This window comes from Schistocerca cancellata, chromosome 5, assembly GCF_023864275.1.
Source record: "Schistocerca cancellata isolate TAMUIC-IGC-003103 chromosome 5, iqSchCanc2.1, whole genome shotgun sequence".
Lineage (NCBI taxonomy): Eukaryota > Metazoa > Arthropoda > Insecta > Orthoptera > Acrididae > Schistocerca > Schistocerca cancellata.
The window spans coordinates 728,685,876-728,711,686 of NC_064630.1; the positions used below are offsets into that span (position 1 = coordinate 728,685,876).

At 42.0% G+C, this 25,811-nt stretch overlaps 1 protein-coding gene across 2 annotated transcripts in view; it reads right to left on the reverse strand.

Moving 5' to 3' along the window:
• Window positions 1-25,811, reverse strand: part of LOC126187902 (uncharacterized) — a 1,224,785-nt gene that overhangs the window by 785,115 nt on the left and 413,859 nt on the right. For both annotated transcript variants that reach the window (XM_049929256.1, XM_049929255.1), the window contains one exon: window positions 8,469-8,516. The gene's annotated coding sequence lies outside the window, so the exon portion shown is untranslated. The remainder of the gene's footprint in view (window positions 1-8,468; window positions 8,517-25,811) is intronic.

Genomic DNA, 25,811 nt, shown 5'->3' on the forward strand with positions numbered 1-25,811 from the left:
TGTGAGTGTCAACCGTTAGTGTAGTATTTTTGGAAAGCCGACTCGTACTACGGGGTACTGACGTTATTGTGTATGTGGAGTAATTGCTTACCAAGCATTATTCTCGAAATTTTTGTAGATCGGCGAATCAAGCACAGCAAAACACAGATCGGATAGGTAGCATACTTTGCCCATACGTATTGTTAGGGACGTAACCATTGAGACGACATGGCCCAAGCTGAATCAATTCAAAGCGGAAAAGGCTTATATTTTGAAAATCTGAAATATAAGTTGAGATGTAAAGTGATGGTGCCACTTAGTTTTTTTTAGGTTTTTTCTTATTTTTCATCTCGTTTAGTGTGGGGTTATTAGTTTTTGGCAGTCGCTTATTAAAAATTGGCGTCTGAAAGCACTTACAATTAAAAACGAAAGGAAGTAAACTTTCAGAAGGTAAAAATACATTTTAGTCGCCTAATTATCATTTATCCACGACGGTCTCTCAATAACAGATTTTGAAAATGAAAGGAAAGCAAAAGTTGTGCGTCTGACATTTAGCAAGTAGGCTCAAATCAGCTATTAGATCTAGACACTTGAATATTGAGGATAGTTAAACCAAAGAAGGTCATTTTTAAAAACTAGCGCTTTCTGGATTAAAACGTCAATACTATTTCATAAAAAGTTGGCACTGAAATATTATAATTAATTAAATACTAGAGCTGGCGAGAATATTTCTAAAACGTTTACCGAAAGAATGGACTGATACATGTCTATAGATTACATTAATCGTTCAAATAATCAAGATGGTGCCTAAACAAGTTTATTTATGTTGTGGTTGTAACAGATTTTTTCTCTGGAATTGAATGTCAGAGTATGTTACGAAAATACTTTTATTCTGAAACTTTGCAACACTTCTGCGGTTTGTAAGTAACTGATGGTACATAAATGTTACAGTCTTAACTAACTTGACGTTGAAGGTCTATTTTAATACGATAAAAGATATTTTAGTTATTTAGTGGAGTATTGCCACGTGCTAACATACGTATCAAAAAAAGTTCAAATGTGTGTGAAATCTTATGGGACTTAACTGCTAAGGTCATCAGTCCCTAAGCTTACACACTACTTAACCTAAATTACCCTAAGGACAAACACACACACCCATGCCCGAGGGAGGACTCGAACCTCCGCCGGGACCAGCCGCACAGTCCATGACTGCAGCGCCCAAGACCGCTCGGCTAATCCCGGCCGGCTACTTAGGTATCCATACGATACATGTATTGAGTGAATTCTTAACAAAAGAAAAAGATAGATACTCAAGAGTCTGCATAATTTGAATGATACAACTTACTATCAATTACTACGTTACTTACAGCTGAACAGTAATTCAAAATTTACTCAAATACCACTGCCGAGTGTCAAAGTGAATCAGGCGCTACATTAAGTGATTTGGCTTATGCACTCGCTCTATTATGTGGTGATGGTTTATTTGCTGGTGAATAAGCTTAAACTAAATAAGATCCATTTAATCGAGGGTGTGCTATAGTGCTCAGACGTAGAATTTTACCTACTCGATCATGCACACAATTACTTAATTGGTCACATGGTTGTTCGTATAGTGTTTCTAGTTATCTGATTTCTTCTGAGACTTTGGATAGAAATCTACTGCGCCTCTCCACGACTAATTGTACAATTTGTTTCAATTATGTTCATTTACGCTTTTGTCGTGCAGGGTCTCAATGTCTCCAGGCGTGTTGCCTGAGCCTTGAAACGGGCTGGTTGCCCTGATACTCGCAGGCTCACATACGCCGTAAGAACAAACGAACTTAACAGCAGTACATCTAAAAATCACTCTACCGTAACCGAATGTGTTACTGCTAAAGCTAAAACAGATAAAATACGTTGAGTCAGCGCATTTCGCCTGCGGGATGGATGCGTTTACTCCGAGAAATAGAGTTGCTACATGGCGCGCGGTCAACCATAGTAAAAATTTTGCGATCGGAAAAAGACTCTTTCTGACACTTTCTCTTTATACGACGCTGCATCACTTTATCGGAGAGAGAGAGAGAGATACGAGATTTTGTAATTGTAAACCTATGCGAAAATATACGGAAGTTCTATAAAAAGTGATTCAATCGATCTCAGTTATTTTCTGAAGTGAAGCTTGAGGAAGTAAATTGTGCTAAGCTTCACACGTTTGGCTGACGATGTTTGAAGAGGGATCTGCAAACACGGTCAATGGAATTTAGAAATGTTTCCTGTTATTAATAGAAATCTACGAATGGATACCCATCATATAACCAAATGTGGACTGAGTCGTACACAATCAATATCCGAGGATCCTATAGACGTTCCTTTTTATGAACAGTAGAAATTTTACAGGCGACAGGAGGATATCGGCAGTTGCTTTTGCTCTACGAGATTAACGAGATTTCACTACTACGGATTTAATATTCTTTCTAGGTTAAGATCTTATCGCGGGACTTTTTTTTGACGAAGACTCAATGATATATGCCTATGTTATGTAAGACTGTGGAGGTACAATAAGAACTGCAATTCGTGCCTAGTAACTGAGATTTTCAAGTATTAGCAAGAGAGGTTTTCCTTATTCACGGCAGAAACTTTCTCAGCTAGAGCAGTAGACACATATTCAGACATTGGTGCACCTCTGTTACCTTCAAGTTGTGATTACTTCGTTTTCTTTTCACGATTAATTGTACCTTCAGTACAATGTAGCCACACATACATACAACAATATACATAAACATAATAAGGGATATACTGTACTCTCCACCCCTTGTCGTCGAAACTAAGAGCTGGAATACGAGCTTTGAGGGCGTACAACTGGAAATTGCACACTGGCCTGGTTGGGCAGGTATGAACTAAGCGCTACTTTCGAAAATGATTAGGCGTCGGCGGGACGGTTCTAGGCAAGTAGTGAAGTATTATCTGCCAGCGAGGCACGATAATGAACAGGATAAAGTTTAAAATCTTTATGTACTTTAAAATTTTCAGAGACACAAAAATTTCAGTGCGTGTTGAGTGTTCTGTTGCGCCACAAAAGGAATGGTACACTATTGTGGCTTACGCAATATGTATGTGATAGAACACTATTCACAGGTCACTCCACGTCAAGAAATCTGCAGTGACTTGGTTTCCTGTTGGTTACAGCGCGTAATCAGTATGAGGCATTCTCTACAGGCAATTGATCAGAATAATATGAGTGGTGATTTTGCTAAATGAGGAGAAACTGAGCAGAAAACGCCACCGGACATATGGTCACAAATGCGCTCCAATGGTAGTACACCCACTTGTAAGTGGACCTGAAAGATCGTCGTCTGTGGCTACCGTTTCAGCACCAGGCAGATGACCTGCTGGTAAGACCGGCGACATTGTGGAATATTCTCTACGACAACTGTCACTATCCATTTCATTCACAACTATAGTTGTACCCTACCTAGGCTACAGTAGGCTATCACGAGTAAGCGTAGAATAAGGTAGTTATCCTTGTAGCCTTGTCAGTTAAGATCATAACCGCATTACCTATAAGTTAGGTGTGCTTCATATCTATTTGGCGATTGCTTTATTTGCGTATGCGATTAGTATCTTACTAGGTTCTCCTAGAAACCGGAAGTGATGAACCGTCCAAAAACTGAGTGAGGATGTAAAGAAAGGGGCGCGTAACCTACGCAACATTTGTAGACTACATAATTGTCCTCCTGTCTGCTATTTAAAAATAACAACATTTACAGTCAACTTCAAGTTGTCAGTGTTTAATTCAGGTTTTATTCGAAAACTATTGATCCTGTAAGTGCAACAGAGAGATGGAGTAGTAAAAATAAAATACGGATTTATCATATAACAATGGAATGGAAATGAAGTCCCATGTTTCTTGACAGAGCGTATGGGAACGATGCGGGAGACCCGGCACCGCCGTACTAGGCGAGATCCTAGTGGAGGTGGTTCGCCGTTGCTTTCCTCCGACCGTAATGGGGATGAATGATGATGAAGAGAACGACACAACAACATCCAGTCGTCTCGGGACAGGTGGAAATCACTGACCACGCCGGGAACCGAACCCGGGACCCCATGCTCGGGAAGCGGGCACTCTATCGTGAGAGCACGAACTGCGGACGATATAGCAATAGAAAACGTAATTTTCTCAGAAAAGGTACACAAAAACATACCAAATACTGCATTAATAATTCCTCGAGCATACACAAAACATGTTTGTGTTACTCGTAAACAACTTGGGTCTTAACAGTATTAAGAGGAAACTCTTGTCCTTGCCCGTGATGAAGAACGTTCTATTGGGTGCAACATAACAATAATTATGTAGATTTTTTTTATGTTTTCGTATGTAAACAGTACTTGCTTCAAAAGTAATTTCTTTCGTTACATAAAAGCGCAGAAGTTGCACGATCAACAAATTTTTTTATAACAATATAAAATACACAATGGACTAACATTGAACGCAGTGCGATTCTAATTATATGCAAAAAAATAAAAATAAAAAATAAATAAATAAAAAATAGGTCGACGGCTCCCAGTTTCTCTCCCACGTATTCATTTATATTTTCATTTCCTAATGCTACCATTTCCTACGTCAGTTAAGTACTGTACCAAAACTACCGAACCGTTGTTTTGGTATAGCGCGTCTATACTTACAACGCATTCAAGCCTTGTTACCTACGGACTTGCCTCAACGGCGACTGTTTTATCGCTGGTTCCTCGCACAGGCCAGCATGGTGTTGGGCTTCTGTCCTCCAGCCTGTAGACAGATGAGGCTGCATTTACGAGGGGAGGTATTGTCAACCTTCACAACAGCCACTTGTGGGCTACAGAGAACACCCGTGGTATGGTGGCTGCAAGGGCTCACCACCGGTTCAGCTTCAATGTGTGGGCGGGGACTACTGGCGAAGCCTTGTGTATAGGACCAGTCATCCTTCCACAACGCCGCACAGGCCAGACTTGTCTGTATTTCATGCTGGAGATTGTAACGGAACATATTAAAGACATTACTTTACCGAAGTATGCGATACCCTCCAAATTCAACCAGTTTAACGAGTATTTATGATTATAGAAAAGTTATTGTGTATGTTAACAATGACTGCATAACATGTCTCCATAAACAGTCAACCCATTAAATTATACTGAATAACCGACCCACACAAAAGTTAATATCACTTGATCACTGATACAGCAAATGTCATCATGTAAAAACACTAAGTTCATCTTAAATAATAACTATGAAGTACGAAAAATAGTGGCCAACTTAGGTATTTTGGATCTCCTTAAATAAAAATCACCCAGTGAAACCTATTGGTTCACTAGGACCATTTTCACTCCGTATTCACGTAAACACTCCTATTTTAGACGAAAACCAATGTAATTCTTAATAATGCATGTTATTTACTTATTTATGCAAATTAGAGAAGTCAATTGAGAAACTTCTAAAAAACGGCCATTTTGTAACAAAGAATTATTCTATCAAGTCAACAAATCTGTCTGTCATTTTATTAGCCTGTTAAATTATGTCACTCGATGTAAATTAATAACTTTTCTGCACAAATTACAATAACAGATGTACATGTGACTTATAAACTATATCTCTTTTTAGTAGTTCTTTGACAAGGTTATAAATACAAGCAGCAAGAAGTGTTGGGGGCGCAGTCGGAATGTCACTTTGGTAAAGTGTGTTTGTGTGTTATTGTTTGAGGTGGATAAACTATGCAAAGAACATGTAAAGGAAGTACTACTTTGTGTTGTGTCATGGTCTTTGGTGGACAGTGGAATTAAGATGGCCACCAGAGTAATAAATATTTGAAGTTTACATATTTGTTGGTTTCGCTCGTTCTTTATCATCAAAAGCCCATAAAAAACACGGGACCTCATGTTTTTAACCCTAGACAACCAGATTTAGAGCCAGCATCAGCATCGAGACACAGCAGCGATCCAGCAAGCAGCAGCGATTACCACAATGCATTTTAATGGCGCCAACCTAACATCAAGCTCCGTAAATGGGATGAAATAGTGCGATTATAGCAATTAGCAATATCTACGACTAGGCGACCATTACAAGATCCTGCCTCCCTGCTGGAAGGGCTCGAAAAGTAATGTGACTACTTCATGATGGCGCTCCATCTCACGGCCTTCTTGAGCTTGGAGCTAAAACACTAGTACAGGCAGGACATTCACACTTGCCTGGTGTGTTCCCATCTGTACCTTCGACCTTTGAAACCAACACTGTGAAAGGTCTTTACCTCCACCTTCAAGTGTACCTCCGCTGGAACACATATCCGGCCACATGTATGAGTGAGTTTTTCTGCTCACTTATCCTCCCAGGAATCGTTTCCTGAAGTCTGCACCCATCTGTCAAAACCGCTCTATATGTTACAAGTCATAAAAAAAAACATTTTAAGGGGAACTGTCTTGTTGTCACTCTAGGGCTATCACGAAGCACATCAGATTGCTCCTACTTAGCCATTTCCTGACGAGCTTCTTCTTGTAGCATTCTTTGCTCCAACTTTTTCTTATATTCCGCTAGTGCCGCCACTTCTCTCTCTCTCTTTATTTTTTTTCTTTTTTTAGACAACATGACGAATATTTCCTTTCGCCGTGCATTACACACTTGTGGATTAACGCCGTGACTGGTGTTCCACTTAATCCTCGTAACTGATGGAGGGCAACGTCTCTTTTGGCTAGGATCAATCCCAAATCAACATCTACGCAAAATAACCACCCATCTCTCTCACGCTGAAGAGCACCCCATATATAATTCAGTGGTAACGGAATAATGGGATCTAACTGCTGTCTCTCTCCCGCTTGGAAAACTAACTGGACATCGTTATTCAAATTTCATCACTTATTAATTAATAATTTAAATACTGGAAAATATCAGACGTCTGTCCAATTAACGATCTCTGCATTTTCCCCCACATCTCTAACTCTTTAAATGTCAGGTTGCAAAAGGTTAATGAAGTACTCCGAGTTTTAATGTAAATACACTACTGGAGGATGGAAATGAGGCTGTATTCAAGCTATCAACTGTATGGACCGAGCAGGAACAGTCGTGGTAAGGCACTGGACTTACACTCGTGTGGACGGTGGACCAAATCCCATACCATTCAGATCGTGGTTTTCCTAATTCGATTGAAGCAGATACCGGGATCGTTCCTCTGGAAAGGACGTGCCCGGTTTCCATTCTCATCTTTTCGCAATTAGAGGTTGTGCTCCGTTTCGAATGACTTCATCGTCGACGGGATATAATTTGTCTTTTTTTTTCTATGCCTTTGCCTTCATTCCGACTATGGAGTTTTGTATCATAACCGTTCTCTCCGTCTATCAGTGCTTCATTCACATGTGGTGTTTCTACATCTTACTGTCGGAAGTATTATGCCGGGCGAGATAGTGTAGTGCTTAGCTTAATAGACTTGTATTCGGGAGGACAACGGTTCGAATCCCTCTCCGGCCATCGAGATTCCCATTTTCCATGATTCTCCTAAATCGCTTAAGGCGAATTCCGGGATGATATCTTTGAAAAGGGCACTAATCACTGCGCTGTCGACGAGACGTTCAACTCCAATCCTTCCTTCCTTTCCTCCTTCAAAAATGGTTCAAATGGCTCTGAGCACTATGGGACTTAACTACTGAGGTCATCAGTCCCCTAGAACTTAGAACTACTTAAACCTAACTAACCTAAGGACATCACAGACATCCATGCCCGAGGCAGGATTCGAACCTGCGACCGTAGCGGTCACGCGGTTCCAAACTGACGCGCTTAGAACCGCACGGCCACACCGGCCGGCTTTCCTCCTTCCTTCCTACACTTCTCTCTTTCTCTTTTTATTTCATTTGCAGTAGTCACGACTAATGTCGTGGAAGAGAATCGCGAGCTGCGTGAAAACTTGGAAAAGAAGATAATCGAATTGTTCGAGATGTAGTGATGCAGAAAAAAAGAGATTAAGTGTGGATAAGATAGCAAATATTGAGGTTACCTGCAGACCATATCGAAAACACTATGTGGAGGAGGTAACAGAATAATAAGACGCGCGAAAGACATCAAAGATTACTGCCAAGGTGCTAGAAGCTGCCGTAGACAGCAAATTCTGAAAGGGAAACAGTCTGGACTGTATCCAACAAATAAATAAAGAATTTGGGGGTAAGTGCTACTTCCAGACGAAGATACTGACGCAGGAGAGGAAGTCATACTGGACCACTCTAAACCAATTAAAGACTGCCGACACCTTCATCCCCCCCCCTCCTCCCGCCCTAAACACCCACCCACCAACCAACCCACACGCACGCGCACACACACACACACACACACACACACACACACACACACACACATACATGCGCGCGGGTGCGCACATACAAGTGTACACTTAAACACACACGTTTGAGTAACATGTGAAAAAATGGCTCATTGAAATATGGTTCACCCCGATTAGGACAGCACACAACATTCAGTGTAATATAGTAACCACACTTACCTGAGCGGAGTCTCACACAATCTGCTGGGCTAGGACGCTGCGCAGAACCTGAAACAAAAGTTTTGGATAAGTCAGCTGGAACAACAACTAACAACACAACTGAATTTTAATTTTCTAAGCACTACACCTAATAGTGGAGTCAACGCAAGAGGGACAGTGTTAATTGGGATACTAGTTACAGTGGCTAAAGTGCCGACAATTGGTCTTGCTCTGAACTGGAGACTATCTGGAGCCCCCCAGGGAAAGGAAATGGACTTGTAGGGATTTTTAAAGGTAGTAATAAAGAATATTTTTCCGGGAAACAGTAATTTTTGATAAATATTCCATTTTAAAACGTTTTAATTGTTATCTTCGGACTGGCTTCCCAGCATTCAAGGAATTACCACGGATCCAGTTTGGCAGACTAAGTGGAGACTGTTGGCGGTGTATAATTTCTAGTGCACGAGGAGCGACTAAGTTATCCTTGTATTACAGGCCTAAGCGAAGCTGTCGACCCTCATCGAAATATTCTCACAGCTGCAGGAGTATAAAAACCATATCTGAGACCTCTAATACAATATTTCCTTTTCCGGCTGTGCAGTAATTTTATTTCGCGTATTCAAGTCACATACGTCGCACATTAACTAAGCAGAAGAAAGAGAGGACAACCTGGAAGGCGACCGGGTTCGAGCCCCTGTCCAGCATAAATTTTCGTTGTCATCAATCCGTATACAGCTGATGGTTGTCGACATTCGCAACTGAGAGTACATTTCGTGCATTTCGTGACGGCTGTAATCGCCGTAGTGTCTGTTCCTTCGGATACGCATGCTTGTCCAGTGGAACATTGCATCGTAATTCGGAATAACAAAGGCACTGCAATATCGTAATAACTAGTCTGGTTTCTCACTCACACATTTTCTTGAGTTAACTTTCTCATCCTTTCGTATCCACTACTAACTCAAAAAGAATGATGTACACTACACCAACCAACATTGACTCCGAGATCATGTATCTTTCGAAACCGAACTCGCGCTTTTCTCTCACGACATCCTGAAAGCCTAGGATTTACACAATCAAGTAGATGCAGTATTTATCGAATTCCGAAAGACGTGTCCAAGGAAAACAGCTTGGGTCTCTTTCTGTCCATGTTGTATGTTGATGAACGTAATCTCAGACTTTTTTCAGACGATGCACTTATGTACGTAGGTTGGAACTTAAATAATGGCAACACTGCTGTGGAGGCACTATGCAGTGGGATCTACTGTTGTCGCTGATAGCACACGTTGTTGACATACCTACCTTACCTCCGAACAAATGGAGGGCATGCTGAAAAGTAACGCTTCCGAATTTTTTATGTGAAAACTCTTAAAGCTTTTTAATTAAGACAAACGTTATTAACATTCTACATCTTCAGTCTTCATGTCTACACGTCTTTAGCCCTCTGCCACTAGAGCTCTCAGAGTTGGGTGACATGGCGGTGTGTAATGTAACTCTGTCGGTGCGTAAGAAACAGCGCGCCCAAATTGAGTTTCGAATTCGAAGAGTTCTTCCACACATGGAGCACCGTCTCCTTCAGCATGGGTTGGAGAACACACACGAGCGCTGGGACATCTGCAACAATCCGACACCTTAGGTTCACTACCGTTCATCATACGTCACACCATCTAGACTGGGCCACACCCGGTATTCATCTGTTTCCAGAATTTAACGATGAGCTTCGAGGACTTCACTTTCACAATTATGAAGCGATGCAAACAGAGGTGAGGTTGTGGCTCCGCCGACACAGTCAGACATTCCAAAGTGACAGTATCAACAAACTGGTCCCTCGTTGCGGGGAATGGGTTCGTGACCAGGGCGATTATGTTGAAAAATAAATATGTAAATGTCAAGAATAAATGCGTAAATGTTAATATCGTTTGGTTAATTTAAAAAAAACTTTAAGAACGTTCACACAAAATATTTGGAAGTCTTACTTTTCAACACACCCTCGTATAATGGAACACTGTGCAGGACACACTGCACAAATGTTCAGGATTTAAGGATTCAAAAGTACGGGAGATTAACTTGCTTTAGATGTTGAAGAAATGTAAAACTGTGCGCTTCACAAAAGGATAAAATGTACCATCCTATGACTTAAATATTAATGAGTCACAGCTGGGGTCAGTCCGCTCATTCGAACACCTGCAGGGATGCGAAATGGGATCCACACAAAGGCTCAGTCGTAGGTAAAGGCGCTGCAGTCGTGGACTGTGCGGCTGGTCCCGGCGGAGGTTCGAGTCCTCCCTCGGGCATGGGTGTGTGTGTGTTCGTCTTTAGGATAATTTAGGTTAAGTAGTGTGTAAGCTTAGGGACTGATGACCTTAGCAGTTAAGTCCCATAAGATTTCACACACATTTCATTTCGTAGCTAAAGCAGATTGTAGACTTCGGTTCATTTTGTAAGTTACTGGGAAAATGCAGTCAGTCTGCACTGGAGACTGGTTACAAAACATTCGTTTGACACATCCTAGAATATGGCTGAAGTTTGGGGCTCATACCAAAGAGGACTCTCAGGGAAAACTGAACGTATGCGAAGAATGTCAAGAAAGGCAACATGAATGGCCACGGAGATCTGAGAAACAATTGGAAAACGGCTGAAGACAAATGCAGACTATCCTGCAAAAACCCATATATAATATTTTAAGAGATGAATCCAGGAGTATAGTACAACAGCCTTCACATCGCTCCCGTAGAGATCGCTAAACTCCAGTTACACTGATGCTAAGCGGTCATTCCTCACGCGCTCCACACACGGATGGCATGGGAGGAAATGTGTGCTTTAACGCAGTATTTCGACAATGTCAACACCACCTGTTCCCGTATCACGCTCGATTCTACCGTCTTGAGTGAGTGTCTTCCGCTGCTTCTATCGAGGCTGATAGCCCAGTAGTTCAGACAACCGACACACGTTTGGATGAAGGTGCTTCAGAGCCTCAGGTTTTCATTCATATTTGTTTTTTCCATTTGCTTCATTTTCTAGGATGTTCATTTCCTAATGTACACGGTTAATTTCCTTCCCAACCCGAGTGCAATACGAGTATGTATTTTATCCCTCATGCTATCGTCGTCGACAGGGCGTTACAAGCTGACCTTTCCTTCCTCCTTTCGTTCTCTGTTTCTAAAAAGTCTTCCCTATTTTCATACTTGCTAATCACAATTCTAATGCTACTGCCCTTCAACACACCCACTTGTAAGAGGTCCACGACTAAGAAATTTATTGCTAGCGCACTCGAGCAGATGTAACTTCGATGGACTGCTCACGCGCTGCCTGCGATATGTAAGCTACAATAGAATCGCAGACCAGAGAGCAGTGTCGGCAGCAGTAGTGGTAGTAGCTCGCTGTCGGGCGGTTGGGTCAGGTCGCTCTTAGAGAGCAGTTGTCTACTTGTATAGCTCACAGAAAGCACTTGTGTCCTGTATGGAGTTTCCAAGGCCGGTCGTGGAGAGCGATGGCGGTACCTGAGCGATGTAGTATAAGGTAAAAACAAAAATTATTATTATTATTTATTACCGCGCGCATATGTAATTTGCAACAATTGATTTTGTACTATTGTTATATCAAAGTCACATGTAAATAATTTTCAATAATTTTTCAATAATAACCCTTCTTATAAAGATAATTTTTGATAGTCATTCATCAGAATTTAAAGTTTTTACTAATTTCTCCTATCCATAGTCATGCCAATTATCGTAAAGAAAAATCAGTTTTTTTTAATACATAACAAAATCTAGTGGCCAGCATTGCATTGGGCTGTGCCAGAAAAATTTCTTATAGGAGCAGATATATATGCGTTATCCGGCGACATAATCGAGGTAAGAATTTTCAATTTATTGAGAATGAATTTCAGGGCCATGACGCAGCATAGCTGACGTCCAGATTCACTGTCAGTTTATTATTGGAAGGTTATATATGAGTCACATTTTTATTGCGAGGTTAGTCACCATTTTTATTCCGAGCTTACGGAAATATGTTGGGAGGTTACACACTGTTTGCATCATCCGTAATTAAGGTTCTGTATTAAGGAACACGCTCGATCTTTTATGTTTTGCTTTCCAGTTTTAGTCATCCTAACTTTCGGCCACAACTGCTAAATCAACGAAGCCTACAAACGATGTCTGTTCGGCCTTCTACCTTTCATTCCTCTTGCTTCTTGGAGATACACATTTCAAGACAGCTGTAGTAAGGTATGCGTTACATTCTTCTCAACACAAATGTCATTTTATTATCACTTCTACGACACTCACAAAAATCATTTAAGAAGGGCGGTTTATGTCTATTACTCCTTGCACTCCTATGAGTAAGGCCACTAGCTTCATTACTAATTTTATGTTTTAAGAACCGGACACACACACACGTACACACACACACACACACACACACATTCTCTCTCTCTCTCTCTCTCTCTCTCTCTCTCTCTCTCTCTCTCTCTCTCTAAGACGGTCCTATCTGATTCCATTGCTGTTCGGTTAAGACTGTTTTATGAAAATTTGAAGGGACTGTCATTCGGCTACGTGTTCTATAATGATCTCCACAGTGTCGTGCAAGTAAATACGTAGCTGCTACCTCCCTCGACCTTGTTAGCTAGCTTGTAATATCTGAAAGCTCCTTACTGCACACAATCCATAAAGTTTGAGTGTCAATTCGTCCGCCAAAACACCTCGTAAACCTTAACGATTAAGGTGCCATGTACCTGTCCATTTACGAGTAATCCAATCTCAAGCACACTGTTTCTATAGTTTGTAGCACTCTATCTCTAAGAAATACTGACTGAGATCACTGATGCAATTCACAATGACACTTCAGTCACAGTAAAAGTAAATGTATAAAAGTTAGACACGTAGACAGATTAAGTATACACAAGTATCATTTATGTAAGTGCTGCTATAACAATAAATAATTCTGGGTTACAGTTTGCTAATGAAACTGCGTATATAGGCAGGCAGTGCAAGTTTCTCATATGAAAATGTCTTTCAACAAGCTAGTAAAGTTGAAGCGTATTGGCTTGTTACTATTAGCAGTTTAGCTACGTTAGTAATCGGAATCTTCTAGGTGGAAAACATTAACTATAAAGCAGTGCAGTCAACAAACGCCTCCCTGAATGAAATGAAGTTAATATTTGCACTAAGGAATGAGTGATAACCTGGCTTGAAATGACGCAGCTGGAAACAGTTCCGACTTCAAGTTATCGTTAACTGATTATAAATACCGCTAATCGTCTAATACTTCACGACCGCTGTCTTCAATAACTTGAGTTCACAGCATCAACAGAGCAAAACTTCAATCTTTACTTCCAGATAGATGACCTCAGCAGTTTGGTCCCATAGGAACTTACTTTATTCCCAGTGTCTTCAAAATATCGTTAGTTAAATCGTGGCTTTGGTATTACCACGAATTAAAAAAGTAATTGAGAATTAGTGTCTTCAGCTTAGCCGTTATGTCAGCACACTTGGTTGGTTGGTTGATTTGGGGGAGGGGACCAACTACGTCACGTGACAACTGCGTACGGTTCTGACAGTGAAATAGCCCTCAATAGCACAAATCTAAATCTACTTTGAGATGTTGCAGAAGGAGAAGTGTTTAAAGGTGAATCGAAAACTGACTTGAACGTATGTAAAACACTTTGATAATATTTATATATTTATGTTGACGCCCAGCAGCAATGAAATGTCAGTTGACAGTCCTCACTGTGACTGCAGAGATATACGTCTGTCAGTTTCCCACCTGAGACGACTGCTGCTAGATCTCTGGTGCCGACGCTCCTTTGTCCCATTCATCACAGATCTGTCAGAATGCGCAATAAATAAATTTTCAATGGTTCAAAAACGGAACAGGTGGAGCCAATTGAGTCAATTTAATATTAAGTACACAGGGTTTCAGAAGCAACAACGGACGGATGGCCAAGTATCAACACTGACGTGCAATCTGCTTGTTTGTTATTCACATCACGAAAATTAAACTGTTTACGAGTCGGCCTTCACAAGGATTGCGATACAGTTTTGAGGAGACTATAGACAGTTCAATGCCCCAAATGACGACAGTCCGTGTCACTCGCAGTATTCAATTTCACTCGTAGCTGCAACGCGAACGGACCGAAGCTGGTAAAATTACAACGAAATTGCATACATACGTGGAAATAATATTACACAATAAAAAACAATATTGCTCCTGCATAACATATTACACACAGTCATTACAACACAAGATGAGCATCAGTAACAGAGAAGGCTGGACGTTAATACTTCTTTGGGGACTTTGGCTACTGGTTCTGCTGCGATGTGCATTCACAAACTCTCAGTCTGAGATATTATTATCGCGAGTGGCAGCGAGCGAACAGTTGTTGAGAAGGACGCATCCGGGGTAGAGAGAAGACGCGCCACGTGACTTGTCGCAGCCTGCCGTGACGGTGCTAGTAGCAAAGGGGGTATTAACTGAGGATGTTTGGTAATTTGCCTTTTTGTTGCACCTAGTTGTTGCTTGCTCGCGCCCTATAGGGATTTTGTCAGATTTGTGTATGAATACTTTGAGAGTAATATTCCTATCTTTGTTGTGACCAGATGCGTGATATTGGTTATAGACATTGTGGAATAATTAAAGTTATTGCGGAATAATTAAAGTTATTACTAATTAAACTGTCGAAGAAAAGGAAATGTCCGAGTAAAGTTTGTCAGTATTTACATATTCAGTTTTCAGAATATAGTAAATTGAAAGTTTTTATTGGTTTCTTTCATTTCTTTTTACACCGCTTAAGGCTTGGTGACCAAATCCCTCCTGATCATTCAATTTCTATATAAAAACTTCAGTAGTTGTATCAGTAGATGTGACCATGCATTGCACTCTCCATGGATCGCAGTATCTCTTTTGAATTATCTTATCACGTTCCTGGGTCCAGAATATTCATGCAGTTGCAGGGGCAAGACGAGGTAAGTTGTCTGTTGCGTGCAAGTGCTTTATTGTACTGTATTAATCGTTAGGAGATGTTAGAATGTCTTTTTTTATAATCGCAGTCATATACAAGAGAATTTGATGTTTCATGATTTATGTTGTTGTTGTTGTGGTCTTCAGTCCTGAGACTGGTTTGATGCAGCTCTCCATGCTACTCTATCCTGTGCAAGCTTCTTCATCTCCCACTACTTACTGCAACCTACATCCTTCTGAATCTGTTTAGTGTATTCATCTCTTGGCCTCCCCCTACGATTTTTACCCTCCACGCTGCCCTCCAATACTAAATTGGTGATCCCTTGATGCCTCAGAACATGTCCTACCAACCGATCCCTTCTTCTGGTCAAGTTGTGCCACAAACGTCTCTTCTCCCCAATCCTATTCAATACTTCCTCATTAGTTATGCGATCTACCCATCTAATCTTCAGCATTCTTCTGTAGCACCACATTTCGAAAGCTTCTATTCTCTTCTTGTCCAAACTATTTACTGTCCATGTTTCACTTCCATACATGGCTACACTCCATACAAATACACTCCTGGAAATGGAAAAAAGAACACATTGACACCGGTGTGTCAGACCCACCATACTTGCTCCGGACACTGCGAGAGGGCTGTACAAGCAATGATCACACGCACGGCACAGCGGACACACCAGGAACCGCGGTGTTGGCCGTCGAATGGCGCTAGCTGCGCAGCATTTGTGCACCGCCGCCGTCAGTGTCAGCCAGTTTGCCGTGGCATACGGAGCTCCATCGCAGTCTTTAACACTGGTAGCATGCCGCGACAGCGTGGACGTGAACCGTATGTGCAGTTGACGGACTTTGAGCGAGGGCGTATAGTGGGCATGCGGGAGGCCGGGTGGACGTACCGCCGAATTGCACAACACGTGGGGCGTGATGGTCTCCACAGTACATCGATGTTGTCGCCAGTGGTCGGCGGAAGGTGCACGTGCCCGTCGACCTGGGACCGGACCGCAGCGACGCACGGATGCACGCCAAGACCGTAGGATCCTACGCAGTGCCGTAGGGGACCGCACCGCCACTTCCCAGCAAATTAGGGACACTGTTGCTCCTGGGGTATCGGCGAGGACCATTCGCAACCGTCTCCATGAAGCTGGGCTACGGTCCCGCACACCGTTAGGCCGTCTTCCGCTCACGCCCCAACATCGTGCAGCCCGCCTCCAGTAGTGTCGCGACAGGCGTGAATGGAGGGACGAATGCAGACGTGTCGTCTTCAGCGATGAGAGTCGCTTCTGCCTTGGTGCCAATGATGGTCGTATGCGTGTTTGGCGCCGTGCAGGTGAGCGCCACAATCAGGACTGCATACGACCGAGGCACACACGGCCAACACCCGGCATCATGGCGTGGGGAGCGATCTCCTACACTGGCCGTACACCACTGGTGATCGTCGAGGGGACGCTGAATAGTGCACGGTACATCCAAACCGTCATCGAACCCATCGTTCTACCATTCCTAGACCGGCAAGGGAACTTGCTGTTCCAACAGGACAATGCACGTCCGCATGTATCCCGTGCCACCCAACGTGCTCTAGAAGGTGTAAGTCAACTACCCTGGCCAGCAAGATCTCCGGATCTGTCCCCCATTGAGCATGTTTGGGACTGGATGAAGCGTCGTCTCACGCGGTCTGCACGTCCAGCACGAACGCTGGTCCAACTGAGGCGCCAGGTGGAAATGGCATGGCAAGCCGTTCCACAGGACTACATCCAGCATCTCTACGATCGTCTCCATGGGAGAATAGCAGCCTGCATTGCTGCGAAAGGTGCATATACACTGTACTAGTGCCGACATTGTGCATGCTCTGTTGCCTGTGTCTATGTGCCTGTGGTTCTGTCAGTGTGATCATGTGATGTATCTGACCCCCGGAATGTGTCAATAAAGTTTCCCCTTCGTGGGACAATGAATTCTCGGTGTTCTTATTTCAATTTCCAGGAGTGTACTTTCAGAAATGACTTCCTGACACTTAAATCTATACTCGATGTTAACAAATTTCTCTTCTTCAGAAACGCTTTCCTTGCCATTGCCAGTCTACATTTTATATCCTCTCTACTTCGACCATCATCAGTTATTTTGCTCCCCAAATAGCAAAACTCCTTTACTACTTTAAGTGTCTCATTTCCTAATCTAATTCCCTCAGCATCACCCAACTTAATTCTTCTACATTCCATTATACTCGTTTTGCTTTTGTTGATGTTCATCTTATATCCTCCCTTCAAGATACCATCCATTCCGTTGAACTGCTCTTCCAAGTCCTTTGCTGTCTCTGACAGAATTACAATGTCATCGGCAAACCTCAAAGTTTTTATTTCTTCTCCATGGATTTTAATACCTACTCCGAAATTTTCTTTTGTTACCTTTACTGCTTGCTCAATATACAGATTGAATAACATCGGGGAGAGGCTACAACCCTGTCTTACTCCCTTCCCCACCGCTGCTTCCCTTTCATGTCCCTCGACTCTTATAACTGCCATCTGGTTTCTGTACAAATTGTAAATAGCCTTTCGCTCCCTGTATTTTACCCCTGCCACCTTTAGAATTTGAAAGAGAGTATTCCAGTCAACATTGTAAAAAGCTTGGTCTAAGTCTACAAATGCTAGAAACGTAGGTTTGCCTTTCCTTAATCTTTCTTCTAAGATAAGTCGTAAGGTCAGTATTGCCTCACGTGTTCCAGTATTTCTACGGAATCCAAACTGATCTTCCCCGAGGTTGGCTTCTACTAGTTTTTCCATTCGTCTGTAAAGAATTCGTGTTAGTATTTTGCAGCTGTGTGAAAGGTCTCTGTTGGATTCCTTTCATGTGTAATTTCTTAAATCTGTTGACATTTATGGAATAAATTCCTCTTCTAAATGTACTGTGGCGTTTCTGACTATCTGGGAGGAGACTGAGCAGTGGAACGTGTTACTTTTACACATAAACAAGAACGATCTGTCACACTACTACACTTTAAAGCACAGTTTATATGTAATTCTTATATGTAATTCATGTCACACAGTCTCATACGGAACCTACATCCGCTTTCTTTTATATACTGTATATGATAAGATACTGTCATCCCCCTTCCCTTTTGTGTGAGAGGATGAATGAGCATATGTATTTCTAGTTGCATGCTTGAGGGTAGCAGACAAGGCTGTCTGCTAGAGAACAGTAGGACCAACGTCGGAACAGGTAGCTACGCTTCCTAAAAGCAAAGAGGTTTCTATCCTTAGTATGGTCCTGTCCGTCCGTTGTCATGTTGGTATAGGAAGCTGCCCCTCTGGCCACTTCCGTTGGTCTTTGTGAGCCACCCCTCAGGAAGCACGCTCGGAAGTAGGCAGTTGCTGTGTGGCCGTGGCGAGCGTCTGAAGTGGTAAGATCTCCGGCTAAGCGCGTGTCTGTTAAGTCCGTAGGACAATGGATTTCTTAAGTTCAGCCTAACTGAAAATTTAATCACCTTTATTTCGGGTTTAGGTCTAAAATATCCGATGTTATCTTAAATTGCAGCGCAGTATTATTCTCGTGTGAAGTTCAGATTAGTTTCCGGTAGTTGCTTTGTTACTACTTTGTGAGTAAAGTGGAACTACGTGTTGATCAGTAACTGTAACTAAGATCAATCTTAAATGCGAATGCTTGTGTGATTATAACGTCTCGTCTTGACTATATTTTCAATATAGCAACTTTTCTTTATGTTCAGCCCACGTGGGGTGTACTTTGCGAGACCACTACCACGTGCTTATATAACTGTTTGACCCATCAGGTTAATAGTAAGACGTTAGTAACCAGTTCAAGGTTTTTCTTTTGTCAATTTCTTTTCGATCTAATGTATTTTAATTATCAAAATTATTGTGGAGTTGTACGCTTTGTGTAAACCAAGTTGACCGCGTGGAGCATGTGGTGTAATCATCAAAGTAGCCCTCAGCTATTCTTTTTGCGAAGACTTCACAAAGAGTTCATATGAATTTAGTATACCAGTGTGTGGTAATTACATGACGGACAGGATTGTGGTATGAACGTAATTTCTTTGGGTAAAAACTGAATCTGTTGGTTGTGGTTAATTTCTTCTTGCTTATGTTTCAATGTTCTTCGTGTGTTATTTTATGAATGCAGTGTTGTATCTAGTCTCCCAATCTTGGGTCCATATTTTATGTGTTTCGTAAAATAACAATCTCACTTTTTTTTTTAATCGTAAATAAGGCACCAGCTCAGTTACAACTCACGTATAATATGCTGAAATTTCAATGAACAATTTTAAAATAAATTTCCAAATATAAACTGATTTCTTTCCTTTATTTAAATTCTCCTTTTTATATATATATATTACCGGTTTTGTCTGCTTGGTAAACCTAGACTAAATATCTGATGAAACAGTTGCCCAGTAATCCACGATTAACGTCCCCAGACAGATCACGGCTTTTAACCCACTTTCATTGTCAATTAGCTCTGATTTCAGCATACCAAATTAAAGTTACAATGTTACATGTGGCTTATTAAACTGATTGTTCGGTAATTTTCACATCTGTCAACACCTGCTTTCTTTGGGATTGGAATTATTATATTCTTCTTGAAGTCTGAGGGAACTTCGCCTGTCTCATACATCTTGCTCAGCAGATGGTAGAGTTTTGTCAGGACTGGCTCTCCCAAGGCCGTCAGTAGTTCCAATGGAATGTTGTCTACTCCGGGGGCCTTGTTTCGACTCAGGTCTTTCAGTGCTCTGTCAAACTCTTCACGCAGTATCGTATCTCCCATTTCATCTTCATCTACATCCTCTTCCATTTCCATAATATTGTCCTCAAGTGCATCGCCCTTGTATAGACCCTCTATATACTCCTTCCACCTTTCTGCTTTCCCTTCTTTGCTTAGAACTGGGTTTCCATCTGAGCTCTTGATGTTCATACAAGTGGTTCTCTTATCTCCAAAGGTCTCTTTAATTTTCCTGTAGGCAGTATCTATCTTACCCCTAGTGAGATAAGCCTCTACATCCTTACATTTGTCCTCTAGCCATCCCTGCTTAGCCATTTTGCACTTCCTGTCGATCTCATTTTTGAGACGTTTGTATTCCTTTTTGCCTGCTTCATTTACTGCATTTTTATATTTTCGCCTTTCATCAATTAAATTCAATATTTCTTCTGTTACCCAAGGATTTCTACCAGCCCTCGTCTTTTTACCTACTTGATCCTCTGCTGCCTTCACTACTTCATCCCTCAAAGCTACCCATTCCTCTTCTACTGTATTTCTTTCCCCCATTCCTGTCAATTGTTCCCTTATGCTCTCCCTGAAACTCTGTACAACCTCTGGTTCTTTCAGTTTATCCAGGTCCCATCTCCTTAAATTCCCACCTTTTTGCAGTTTCTTCAGTTTTAATCTACAGGTCATAACCAATAGATTGTGGTCAGAGTCCACATCTGCCCCTGGAAATGTCTTACAATTTAAAACCTGGTTCCTAAATCTCTGTCTTACCATTATATAATCTATCTGATACCTTTTAGTATCTCCAGGGTTCTTCCATGTATACAACCTTCTATCATGATTCTTAAACCAAGTGTTAGCTATGATTAAGTTGTGCTCTGTGCAAAATTCTACCAGGCGGTTTCCTCTTTCATTTCTTAGCCCCAATCCATATTCACCTACTACGTTTCCTTCTCTCCCTTTTCCTACACTCGAATTCCAGTCACCCATGACTATTAAATTTTCGTCTCCCTTCACAATCTGAATAATTTCTTTTATTTCATCATACATTTCTTCAATTTCTTCGTCATCTGCAGAGCCAGTTGGCATATAAACATGTACTACTGTAGTAGGTGTGGGCTTCGTATCTATCTTGGCCACAATAATGCGTTCACTATGCTGTTTGTAGTAGCTTACCCGCATTCCTATTTTCCTATTCATTATTAAACCTACTCCTGCATTACCCCTATTTGACTTTGTGTTTATAACCCTGTAGTCACCTGACCAGAAGTCTTGTTCCTCCTGCCACCGAACTTCACTAATTCCCACTATATCTAACTTTAATCTATCCATTTCCCTTTTTAAATTTTTTAACCTACCTGCCCCATTAAGGGATCTGACATTCCACGCTCCGATCCGTAGAACGCCAGTTTTCTTTCTCCTGATAACGACATCCTCTTGAGTAGTCCCCGCCCGGAGATCCGAATGGGGGACTATTTTAGCTCCGAAATATTTTACACAAGAGGACGCCATCATCATTTAATCATACAGTAAAGCTGCATGCCCTCGGGAAAAATTACGGCCGTAGTTTCCCCTTGCTTTCAGCCGTTCGCAGTACCAGCACAGCAAGGCCGTTTTGGTTATTGTTACAAGGCCAGATCAGTCAATCATCCAGAAGGTTGCCCTTGCAACTACTGAAAAGGCTGCTGCCCCTCTTCAGGAACCACACGTTTGTCTGGAGTCTCAACAGATACCCCTCCGTTGTGGTTGTACCTACGGTACGGCTATCTGTATCGCTGAGGCACGCAAGCCTCCCCACCAACGGCAAGGTCCATGGTTCATGGGGGGGGGGGGGGGGGTCATGGTTTATAGGAAGAGTAATACAATTCAGTTTTTTTTATTTCATTTTTTTTTGTGCTCAGAATACTATCATTGTCAGAGATGGAGCTACATATTCCGTACGTCTTTCACAAGAACAATAAATATTAAAAACATTGAATTAGGTCTAAACAACTTTCAGCAGAAAAAGAAAAAAATACAAAATGAAAAAAGGATACGTACAGAACTGATTCATGTTTTTACAGAATCTTAAACGATTAGTAGTAGTAAATGTAACATACAATAATCTAGGTCAAACACACACACACACACACACACACACACACACACACAGAGAGAGAGAGAGAGAGAGAGAGAGAGAGAGAGGGAGAGAGAGACAACGGGAGAATAATCATTTGCTCACCATGGGCATTCGACGGACGTTCAAAAAATTGCTAGCACAAGACAGTGTAACAAGCGAAGATCGGGCATAGAGGAAGGAATGAAAATTTTTCTAGACAGCTACCTCTCTTCTATAGGCTAGTTATTAACTAAGAACTAGAAGCTTGTTACATTTAAACACCTTTCACAAGTAATATGAGTAACGTCAAAAACTAATATCTTTATTTTAAACAGCTGTGAGTCATTGAGTGATTAGGTAAAACGTAAATGGTGTTAATGTAACCGTATAAAATTGCCGGTATGCTGTCTCGCTGTTTTATTCCATAACAGAAATTCAGCCAGTCACCTCTAGAGGAATCATTACAAGCATCATTTCATACCGTGTAATTCCACCCCTGGACTTCATAATCGCCTGCATTCGGATAGGAAGTGAGTCCACAACGTTGCGTAGGTATGCTACATGCTCAAGGCACTCACTGAAGATTTGATCGCGCAATTCTACCAAATTTCACGGATCCTAACGTCGGTATCGTATCCTCTGCTGCAACATGCCTCACACATTTTCTATAGGCTTCAATTCAGGTGATTTTTCAGGTCAGTCGAGGTGTAACGCGTGGGGGAGTGTTTTATAAAACCAGTCACATATTCTTCAGCCCTATGCAATATGCTGTTGTTGTCCTGAAACGAAAGGAGTATCGGCGAAATACTCAGCCTGCAGATGTTGGCTGACAGGCAACAACTGATCATTCAGAATATTTAAACAGCATGCTGGTTCATGAAAGTTGTCACCTCAGTGATCTGGCCCAATACATCATAATGAAAACACTCCCAAAATATCACAGACCCACCCTCCTTCGCACAAATTCAGGATGAAATGCTTCATTTGCCCTTCTGTGCACTGGACGGTGTGCCTCATTTGAATAAGGGCAAAAAACTTGATGTCTGGTCCATTGAACACGTGCAGCTTTATGTGCCTGTGTGAGCAATGACCTCTTGCGAGGTGACTGACGCCAAATGCTCATTGCATGCAGTTTCCGTCGCAATGTTATCTGGGCATGGACCAGCATTCATTGCATGCAGCAATTCGTGTCGGCTCTGTAACTACGTGACGTTGTGTGATATACCAATATGTGGACCTGTCTCAGTGGCAGCAGGGCGCTGCAGGGTCCGGCAGTGTTGGCGGCCCAGCAGGTATGTGATTTAAAAAAAAAAAAAAAAAAAAAAAAAAAAGAGGCTCTAAGGACTATGGGACTTATCATCTGGAGTCATCAAGCACCTAGACTTAGAACTACGTAAACCTAACTAACTTAAGGACGTCACACACATCCATGCCCGAGGCAGGATTCGAGCCTGCGACCGTAGCAGCCGCGTGGTTCCGGACTGATACGCCTAGAACCGCTCGGCCACCAATGTGTGTTACCGCTGAGGAGTGGCGACACACGTGACGTCACTTATGTGGCGGGGGTTCACGAACCTGGCAGAAAACAAACGCGCCGCCTGCCGCGTGCTGCCAAGAGGGGGCGCACGCCCTGTGCGTGACAACGCACTGCGTGACCCGCCTACGCCGCAAACGCGAACGCAACTACACTAAGGAAGATTTTCACAGCGCTGAGTCACGGTGGAGTTTTACAGCGTTAGGAGTACAACGCTGACGGAAGAAATGGTTACACGCCGCAGGAGACTGAACCGGAGTTGAAAGACGAATGTAATTGCGTAGTCTGCGATTTGCTCAACTGCTCGCCGATCAGGGAATTGTATTGCAGAGAAAATCAGAATTCAGTATTCCTTCATTTATTAACCCCTTTTTACACGTTTAGGTGTTAGCGATTATGAGAAACGTGGTTCAGATATAGTTACATGTTGACTAGCAACGAAATGCTAACGTTCATCATGTAAATAACCCTTTGCTCCTTTTGCGCTATGGCGCTACAGCACCTTTACTGGAGCGTGCTTTCATGGCAGACACGGGTGCAGCCTACAAAGGGTGAACTGTGGGGCAGCAATCAGAAAAGAAAGTAAAGCAGTCATTAATTCGAACACTGCTTTAAAGACCACAGAATTCTTCTAGGCATGGTCCTGCTGGAGGTGGTATAACGTTGTCTTCCTCCGCCCTTTGAGCTGGCTCACACAGCCAGTAATAGAGGGACCCACGTTTAACGTAAATTCCGAACCACAGTGTAACTCGGGACTTTTCACGTCAACAATCATTGTCTGAGGTGAAAGAACTGATAAGTGGCAGATAAAACCTAGCCATCCTGCTGCCGTTATAATAACGCTTAAACGTGCATAGAGACAAACATTAAAATGAGTTATGAACGTCTGATACTTGTAACGTAGACGTAGATGTAACGATAGATGTAATTTGAACAGTTCATTTTTTTAAATTTTTCCTTGAGTCATCTGTTTTCTAACGAGTTCGATGCGACGGCTCTCCACGATTTCTTCTCCTGAGCCAACCTCTTGATCTCAGAGTAGGACTTGGAAGATACGTCCTCAGTTATTTGCTGTCTTCCTGTACAGTTTTTATCCTCTACATCTACCTTTAGCACCATGCAAGCCGACCGCGGTGGCCGAGCGGTTCTAGGCGCTTAGTCCGCAACCGCGCGACTGCTACGGTCGCGGGTTCGAATCCTGCCTAGGGCATGGATGTGTGTGATATCCTTAGGTTAGTTAGGTTTAAGTAGTTCTAAGTTCTAGGGGACTGATGACCACAGATGTTAAGTCCCATAGTGCTCAGAGCCATTTAAATTTAGCACCATGCAAGTTACTACATGTTTTCTTCGCATATGTCGTACCATCCTGTACCTTCTTCTTGTCAGTGTTTTTGCATACTTCCCTCCTCGCAAATCCTGCGGAGAATCTCCTCATCCTTATATTTTCAGCCCACCTAACCCACACAAGAAAGTCTATTCGCAGGAGAGATCAGACAGCTGTAAAATAGTAAAAGTGAGGGCGGTCTTCGTCTGGCTCGCTTAAGTTAGGAGCCTTGACCTTATCACAAGATACCCACTACATCAGCGGATTACATACAGATTTTAAAATGAAGTAACGATTAATATACTCTAAAAATACTTTTGTTACTTACTATTTTTTAGAATCACACTTTTATTCCATTGTTAAATACTAGTATACTTTAGTAGTGACTTTTTGTTATTTTTGTGGGTGTTATTTTTTGGGTTTAGTCCCGGGGATATTTACAAAGCTGTTGCATTCGATCCACTAATTACTGATTATTTACCACTTACCTAGTACAGAACTAGGAAGATCAGTTGAAAGGAATTAATAGTTTCTTGGAAAGAAGTTAAAAGACGAATCAATAAAAACAAATTAAAGGCAATCTTATGTAATCGAATGATGCTGAATGAATTAGGTTAGGCAATGAGACACTGAAAGTAGTAGATAAATGTGCAGTCCTGGGAGTAAAGTAACCGACAATGGATGAAGTGAAGAGGCTATTAAAAGAAAACTGGCAATAACAAGTAAATAGTTTCTGAAAAGGAGAAATCT